The sequence below is a fragment of the Cavia porcellus genome, unplaced genomic scaffold (genome assembly GCF_034190915.1).
Source record: "Cavia porcellus strain 051 isolate PalLab524CR breed Dunkin Hartley unplaced genomic scaffold, mCavPor4.1 scaffold_1, whole genome shotgun sequence".
Lineage (NCBI taxonomy): Eukaryota > Metazoa > Chordata > Mammalia > Rodentia > Caviidae > Cavia > Cavia porcellus.
In genome coordinates, this window is record NW_026947484.1 from 204778972 (window position 1) to 204788238 (window position 9267).

Genomic DNA, 9267 nt, shown 5'->3' on the forward strand with positions numbered 1-9267 from the left:
AAGAAGGAATGTTGGAGCCAGGGATTTAGCTCAGCAGCACAAGCACCTACCTGGCAATTGTGAGGTCACGAGTTAGATCCCCAGTACCAACAAAGAAGAGAAAGAGGGAATATTGCAGGTGGAAAATGGGGAATGAGGCAATTCATCTTCCCACCTACGTGGACTCAGGAGCTGACCCCCTCCCTAGGGCACTGCTGGACTCAGAAGGAGGTGCACCAAATCTGAGGCCTCTCATTTTAAGGCAAGATGCCACCACCACGCCAGCAGGTCCCACGGCCCTCCAGCTTTGCTTCAGGATGGGTCCCACCTTGTGACTCTAACAAATATGAGACAAGAGATCACATGATAAGCTTTTATGATAGCAACAAGATATAGGGTTTAATACGTGGGTGCAGGAGGCAGAGTGACAAAGCTATCTGCCTCAAACAGGGTCACTGTTCCTTCCATTGTTTTTTGCATACTGGAGATTGGGATTGAATTCACAACTTTGTGCTTGTCAGGCAGGCAGTCACACCACTGAGCTAACTCACCAGCCCTCCGTCCATTGTTTTAAGCCCTAACAGATGCTTCTTCAAATCAGCTGTTGATATGTCATTTTGCCCAGCTCCAGAAAATAAAATAACAATGACCCAGATAGTCTCCACAGCCCTACTGAAAACCTGCTCCAGTTCTTGCGAGGAGTCCCTGTGCAGGGTTTTGGAGTTATTAGGTTTATGCATCTTGGGATTTTGTAATTCACAAATCATTTGTATATCCCCAGGCAGCTTTGGATGCCTCAGTCTCCTGCCTCCATGAACCATTCTATTCATGCCATGCCAATGCTGATCCTGTGTGGAAAGGCAATTGGGACTGCAGTGTCCCTGGTCAGGTCAGGGCCCACCTGAGGGGCCCTGGGGCCAGAGGCACCTTCCTCCATTATGTAGACTCTACATTGCCTGCTCATAATGTCACTAGAGACTGCAACATCCTCCATGACAGGTGACTCTGAGTGTCATGAGAAGGAACTGGGGAGTGATTTTCCCTCCAGCCCAAGGTTTGGGCTCAGAGGCCCCGGCCCCAGAAGCTCACATTTCCTTCCAAACTCTACTCTGCCTTCTGATAACAGGGCCCTGGAGGAGCCAAAGTCAGGCCAAAGGAAAGGTCTCAGTGGCTGTTCACAGAATTGCCCTCCTTTGATCCTTATCCACCACCCTACACTCTCCGTACCCACACTGGCTAAGGATGATTCTCCTTCTTATGTCCCTCACATTGGACTACTTTATGGTGGATTCCTTCCATGCTGCATTCCGGAGACCAGAGCAAGCATGAAACAGGATTCCTGAGACTCAACAGATGAATCCAAGGAAGCCTCTCCTTGCCCTTTGGGGATGATTAGGCCTGGCTGGGACAAGACTTGTTCCTGTGAAAACAGGCCATCTCCCTCCAGGGAGACTCCTGTAAACTGGGTCCAAAGCAACCACAGTTCTCCAAGATTCTGGCCACAGAAAACCCAGGTTTAGAGCTGAATCAACTCCAATTACTGCTAAGTAGAACCCAGAGAAGTCTGAGGGCTCAGCTCTGGCTGCTCCCAGGGGAAACCTTGCCACAAACCTACAGTAGGGCTTGCTGAAGGCTCTCTAGGAGTGCTCCAAGAAACAGCATGAGACCTAGTAGGGGTGACCAGTTCAGGGTCATCTTTGAAACCATGGAAACCAAGGAGCCCAGGTGAGATGAGTGAGTGACTGACATGGCAAAGTGTGATGCCACACATGCAGCAGATACCATTCTAAATGCCCAGCTCTACATAGTGTGACTTGTCAGTGCTCTCCCTGGAAAAGGAGCAGACAGGAAATGGAGCTTCCAGTGCTTAACACGAGGCCTATATGTTGGCCAAGTCTGACCAGGAAGACTACACTGCGGTCCCTGCCCAACACCCCATGGGCTGAGTCTCACACTGACCCCCTCCACAGGGTACTGCTGGACTCAGAAGGAGGCGCACAGAATCTTTTCCTTTTACCCCAGTCTACACCAGGCCTCGCATTTGAAGGCAGGATGCCACCACACCCCCAGCAGGGCCACAGGCCCTCCAGCTCTGCTCCTGGGATGGTCCCACCTTGTGACTCTAACAAATGTGAGACACGAAGTCATATGATAAGCTCTCATAATAGCAAAAAGGCACATGGTTTAACACGTGGGTGCAGGTAGGGAGAGTGACAAAGCTATCTGCCTCAAACAAAGTGAGGCATGTCTCTTTCATATGGATGGAAAGAAAGCAGGCAGGAAGGTTTAATAAACAACTGTGGCTAAAGATTTCTGGCAATCTTATATCTCAGTGGACAAAGTCTCTGAGCTGTCTAATGTTGATTTTCTTGAGTGTCTCTAGATGTCCGCAAGACTCACAAAATTCCTTGTCCTGTCTGATCTCCTTTCCCATGTGTGCTGATGACAACTTGGTACTGAGCTGAGATCCCTGCTGAGAACCAAGTTCTGCTGGCAAGCAGGCTGGGGGCTGGGAGAGCCAGGTGCCATTGGAGCCTTGCAGTGCAGCTTCACAGTGGGGCCTCTCTCCTGGCCATGACCATGACTGTAATGACATGTCCCAGCACCCAGGGCCTGGCTTGAGACAAGCATCCCAGGAATGCACGTCTTTCTGCAGGCCTCATCCTCATCTCTCAATCTCTGACCCCAAGGCTGGACCAGGATGGAAGGCAGGAGGCAGCCAGGTGAAAGAGGGTAAGGAGAAAGAGGGTATCAGCAATGATCAGAAGAGAGAGCTAGCAGTAAGGGTAGCAGGTCTTAGATAGGCCTGGTGTCCGTGCAGAGGAAATGCGCCCTGCACAGATCCCACCCTCACTGCCTGTGCCCATGTCCCCACCTGCTCTGCAGACAGCTGGTGGGGTGGTCAGGGTGGCCATAGAAATATCCACACAGGGACTGAGGTGTCACTATGTAAGGTGGCCTCTGAGTTCCTTTGCATTTCTTTTCTTTAATTCTTATTCTTTTCCAGTACTGGCAAATGAATTTAGTATCCTTGCACTAAACAATTTCTTCAAATTTTTTGGGAAGCATTTATTAAAAGTAGAAGAAAAGTTAAGACACAAGAAAACATCATTTTTTAAAAAGTCCATTCAGAGAAACTTCTCCTATATTATAGAATAAATTAAATTTTAAATCAAAAACTACTTATTGAATTCCTATTCTTTCTCCCTAATTAAATGCATGTTTTTCTAACTCTGAAGAAGTTTCTTTGTGCATTCTTGAGTACCTGTGTTGTAATGTGCATTTCTTCAAAATGGAGAGTGATGGGCTTGCAGCCAGAGGTGCTGCATTGAGTGGTAGAGAAACAGACGGACACCCTTCCAGCCTTGACATTATAGGAATTAAACATCTGTATAGTAACATAAACAGAAAGCTGTTACTCCACAGAATATGAAAGATAAATGTTTTTATTTTTTACAGAAAAACCACAGGAACATTTTCTTATCGGTAAGGCTTAAACTATTTATCCATTTTTTATTAGTTTTGAAATAAATCAATAAAAAAAGATCTTTAAATACTAATCTAATTCAAATCAGAAAAGTCATTCAACTAAATTTCACATAAGTATAACAAGAGCTACAAGAACACATAAGCCAGTTTCTGTTACCCAGAAACATATGAAACTGGATCTGTATCCTTTCTCCAAAGAAGCAGTAAATATTCCCTTTATTTTCCATTATGGGAGAGGGTTTTGTTAAGCTGCCAGGCAGAGCTCTAACTTGCAATCCTCCTGCTTCAGCCTCCCAGACCTGTGCACCCATGTGATCTCAGATATGCACACCATGACCTGATGATCATACTTTTCAACTGCATAGAGACTGGTGGAGGGAGAGCCCTCAGGACTGGAATGGTGGCAGGCTCCGGTGGCCATGGCTTTGCTCAGATTTACTTCCTGCCTTCTCATCATTCGGCTCAGACAGGATGAGATGTGAACAGAGCTGTTTGGTGTACAGGGCCGAGGCTGCACCCTACCCACCAGCTCAGGACCCCTTCTAAACCCCTCCCTCATCCTCACCACACACGGGCAGAGACAATCATATTCCTTTTAGTTACAGAAAAAGCTATAAATTACTCAGTATACCCTCGTGTTAGGCAACAGGAACTGATGCGGGTGACCCATCTAACCATGATAAAGGGCCTTGGAACCATCTCTACTGTCCCAGGCTTTCAGTCCTGACCCCAGGCCTGAGCCAAAGGGCTACAAGGACAAAATGCCAATCTGAACAAGCTCTCAAGGGCAAGGCCGAATTCTGGCACCTGCTGACCCAAAGCAGCAGAGTGTAGCTTACCTGGCCCCACAGAGGGCGCCTCATGCAGTGGCCACTACTACCAGTGAAGCCTCAGCGCTGTTTATCAAACAGCTATATCGATGGCACCTGTATCTGGCTCTGAATCTCTGCCTGCTGGGCCCATAGGAGAGGACAAGTCCCTGAGGGTCCCTGCTGTCCTATTTACTCGGCAAATAGGTTGGGGCATGGGAGAGGAGAGGGGCTCAAGGCATCTCACTCTGTCAGGGGCCGGCTTGAGGCTCCTGTGAGACCTGAGCAGATAACCTGTCCTTCCTGGTCTAGAAAGTGCCCTGGCAGCCTCCCCACCCTTCCCTGCACCTTGACAAGAACCGAGAAGCAGCACAGCAGTTATCAGAGTGGAGTGTGCTTTGTTTTTTGTTCATTTATTCCTCCTTCTTTTTGTTTTTATATTTTGGTTTCTTCACACAGGAAATCACTCTAGTTCAGGCTGGCACCAAACTCACTACATAGCTCAGGCTGACCTCAAACTTGTGGCAATCCTCCTGCCTCAGCCTCCTAAAAGCAGGCAATACAGGCATGAACCATTGTGCTTGGAATATTGTTTTCCTTTTTAGAGGTGTAGGAGGGGACATTGCCACGCACATGCACTCTCTGTGGGCACACAGGGTCAGAGATGACAAGCTGTGAGACCAAGCTGCTGATCCACAAATAGGGACAATAAAATGAGGAAAGAGGGACAGGGAGGATTAAGAGAGAGTAAGGACTTCTCTCCACCATATGGGGAGGGTCTGGAATGACCATTTGTTGACTGTCATTTGCCCTCACTACATTGTGTAATCCTGAGCAGGAGGGGAGAAAGGCAGGCAATTTGCCACATGTTTCTGAGTCACCCTACCCGGATCAAGCACAGGATGGGTCAGTACACTATAGAGGGGCAGCAGCCAGGTGTCCTATAAATACTTGCCTCTGACTGGCCACCTCAGCCCTGCTCTTCCCCCATTTTCTACCTCCCAGGCTCAGCAGCTACACTGAGGCCATGGCCCTGAGGCTCCTGGGTCTCGGACTCACCCTGCTGGGGTCCCTGCAGATCCAAGCCCACCCTATTGATCGAACCCTGAATCCACACCCAGATCTGTCCAGAGTACCCCGACAGGGCGACCTCCAGGACAAGCAGGTAAGGGCTCTGGAAGGCCTGCTATAGGTGGAGGATAGAGGAGCAGAAGGGAGGAGAGGCCAAGGGACTCAGGGGTGGTGATGGATGAGTCCAAGCCCAATGCATGCCAGGTGGGGACATCTGAGGTCCCTCTGCACAGAGTATGAAACTGAAGTTCAGGAGAGCCCAACAGCCGCCTGCCTGGGGCCACCCCATCCTGTCTACACAGGGCAAACTCCTCACCCAGGCTCTCTCCTGACTCTAGAGAACCCCTGCTATTTCCAGCTACTAAGAGAAGCCTCATCCCTAGGCCCTGCAGCCCAGAGGGCTGATGAGAGATACCAGCAGGGACAGCGAGGGAGGACTGGCTCTGGGGCCATCCGTGGGCTCTGCCTGTCACCATCTCTTCACAGTTCCAGGGGAAGTGGTATGTCCTGGCTGTGGCAGAGGATCCCGTGCAGGATGTAGGCGAGTTTAAAATGCATAGCGTCATCTATGAGCTGAAAGATGACCACAGCTACTACGTCGTCACCACAGCACTCAGGTGAACCCACTGTATCCTGGGGTCTAAGAGGCAGAGCAATGTCACCAAGCGATGCCCAAGGCTAAGGGGTGCAGTCATTCCTCCCACTGATCTGTCTGCCTCCCACCCTTCCATTCACAGGGAGTCCAGCACAAATGCACTCAAGCAACAGAAACAAGACAGAGGGTAGGTGTCCCCGACAGGAAGGAGAGACACTGGATCCTCCCAGGGACCCCACCCAAGGCATCCATCTAGGACTTTCAAAGAAATGTCTTTAAAGAGCCCGTAATCTTATGAGGTCAGGCCTGGAGGACAAAGTAAGAAAATCATGATTGGAAGATAGCATGGACAACTTGGTCACACTTGGCCTCAAAATTAAAATTAAAAAGGGCTGGAGATGCAAGGTCCTATAACCACCACAACCAAAGAAAAACAGGTATGGAGCTCTCAGCAGCACCTGGTGGACACTGAGGCAGAAAGCCTCCTCATAGAAGGTAGGAAAGTGGCCAGCCCTCAGCGTAGCCACCTGAGTAGGGGTTGATGTGTGGTCAGCAGGGGAGCGCTCCTGGCCAGTCCCTGGCGCATCCCATACTGAACCATTGCCCACCCTGGACTCTTGCAAGGGCCAAAATCTGGCTGCAGTTAGAGCCAAGCAGGTGGCTCTGGCCACTGGGTGGATTGAGTTGGAGCAGCAGAAGACCGAGAGGCTGAAGGAATGCAGGTTTTGGAAGCAGAACTGAAGGGTGCAGGGAGGGAATAGACTCCGGGGAGGTGAGGGAAAGCCGAGGGGCAAAGGTAGAGCTTGGCATGGGCGGACTAAAAGCTCAGAAGAAATTACTGGGAGAGATTGGGAAGGGAAGCAGTAAGACAAGAGCGAGGGCCAGTCCCTGGGCCTGTGTGTGGGACACGCATGCAGCAGAGGAGGAAGCCAGTGCAGGAGGGAGGGTCAGGTAGACCAGACACAGATGCACGGGGAAAGGGCCAGGAGCACGGGCAGCACTGACAGAGCTCCTGTCATCGTGCCCCATGGGTTTTCCTGAGCTAGGCTGAATGGGAGCCTCAGAGCCCTGCTGCAGGCCTGGGTTCTCTTTGTGCAGCCCAGGGAGTTTAAGTCTGTGTCATCGCCCTGCTCAGCATCTACCATCTCTCCCACAGTGGTGACATCTGTGTACACGAGGTCGCAAACATCGTCCCAGACGCTTATCGTGGCCAGTACACCCTGAAAAGTACACCATGTGAGTCCCGGGTGAGGGGGCTCCTGGGTGTGGGACCTGGGGACAGAGTCCTCCAGAAGGGCCCAGGCCTCACTGCCCTCCACACAGTTGTGTCCTGCAGGGAGAAGTCCCTGCCAATGAGGAGTCACAGTAGACACAGACGGTCTCTTCATTTCGGGCAGGGAAGGGATGACCCTCATGGTCCCTGTTACAGTTTACAGTGGAGTACCGAGCTACACCATGACAGTGGTCATCACTAACTACTACAGCCACAGCGTTGTGTACTTCGAGGAGACTCGTGGAAACACGGTGCACTACAAGGCCTACCTCTATGGTAAGTCCTTTCCACAACCTCAGGGACCAGCTTCTGGGCACCATTGAGGGAGGGAGCCCTTTCTCCTAAAACCCCAAGGCTTCTCCAGTTTGAGAGCCCTCAGAAAACAGATCATGCCACAGACTATCCATGACAGAGGAGTCTGAGGCCTTCCTTATTCACTCAACAGACTTTGTGGAAGCTCATGCCTGTCAGGCCAGCACATAGGAGGCTGACGCTGAAGGACTGCAAGCTTAATTCTAGTGTGAACTACATAGCGGTTTTAGCTTATTTTTTTAATTATGATGTATTTTTTGTTGGTCACTCACTGACAATCTTGGTCACAGGGAGAACTAAGGAGCTGACCCTGCCATTCAAGAAGTACTTCATCAGGATAGCCAAGGATCTGGGTTTCACTGAAGACATGATCAGCTATCCTACACCCATTGGTAATGGCCAGCTGGGGAAAGAGGAAGGGGTTTGGACTCTGTTCAGGCCTGATGCTGCCAGGCCAGGAAAAGAGGAGAAAGTCGCTCTCCTGCCCCACTCATAGGGAATATGGTGATGAAAGTCTGGGTCTGTGAGTCCTCAGGGATGCTGGCCCTAAATGCTTTCCACGACAATTTCATCCATACACACACAAACGAGGCCCAGTTTTGGGCCTAGGTCCTCAGTTCCCCGTGTTCAGTGCCCTGAGCAGCTCCTCTCCATACCTTGGTTCTTGGTGTGCTGGCCCAACTCCTTGCTGTGCCTCGGGACCCTTTTCTGCTCACCTACCCCTCCCCCTGGCCCTGGGGTAGGAGATGATCTTACTTCCAGGGAGGATAATCTCTAATGTAGGAGGGATGGCCACTTCCAAGTGGCCAGGCCCGGGCAGGGGATTCCAATCAGGCCACTCGGGGCCATGGAATGTGGGGGTGACAGGACTCTTCAGGCAATAGGCCAGGGGCCTTGGTTGCAAGGCATCATGAGTCGCAAGTCCCTCAAGATTCCATCCCAAGCCTCTGAATTCAGGGAATCCTAATAGATCAAATGAGGTCTGAGGCAGCCTGCAAAATACAGGGAGTCTGGTAGCCAGGGCTCACAGACACACACATGCTCACACGCGCGTACACGCACACACTCTGCCTGCTCTAACTTGCTTTTCCCCCCACAGACAAGTGCATTGACGGCTGAACGGCTGAACGGACAGTGAGTATGGCAGCTGGCTGGGCAGGGGCTGACGGAAGGCTAGTGGTGGGGGGGGGGTCAGCCCGGGTCTTGGGGCTGCCTTTGTTCCCCCCTCCTGCGACCCAGAATCCAGTCATCTTTACTCAGCTGTCCCCCCTCAGGTGCCTCCTACCTCTTCACCCCCTGTTCTTCCTGTCACGCTGCTCCAGTGACATCTGGCTGCCCCCCAGACACATTCCCTGTGAGAGAGCTGAAAGCCCATCTGACAGTGCAGCTCCCCACACCCAACATCCCAATTCAGCCCAACGATGGAGGCCACTTTTCTGCTAAATAAAGACATGCAACATGGTCTCCAAGTCTGAGATTCTTTCCTCTGGCCTTTGAGAAATGGAAGGACAAAAGGTGGGTTCACACCACCATCTCTCCCGGGGCCTGCACTCCCCAGAACCCAGCCTGATGTTAGCTTGGCAGGAGGCAGAGAGGAGAAAGATACAGAAGGAGAGAGTCTGAAGGTCGGAGGGAAAGTAGGACTCTTCTCTCCAAAACCACAAAGAGTGCCTAGCTCCTACCTCACGAGCTTAGCTGGGAAAGACAGTGGGTGAAGATGCTCTAGGCTTCTGGGGCTC

The 9267-nt window shown here is 51.1% G+C and overlaps 1 long non-coding RNA gene across 1 annotated transcript; it reads left to right on the forward strand.

Annotated features, from left to right (window-relative positions):
* Positions 1 to 7095: 7095 nt before the first annotated feature.
* On the forward strand, positions 7096 to 8984 carry LOC134474366 (uncharacterized). Its single transcript, XR_010045208.1, has 5 exons — positions 7096 to 7179; positions 7373 to 7492; positions 7819 to 7920; positions 8628 to 8662; positions 8803 to 8984. It is a non-coding gene; the product is annotated as an uncharacterized LOC134474366 (long non-coding RNA).
* The last annotated feature ends 283 nt before the right edge of the window (positions 8985 to 9267 follow it).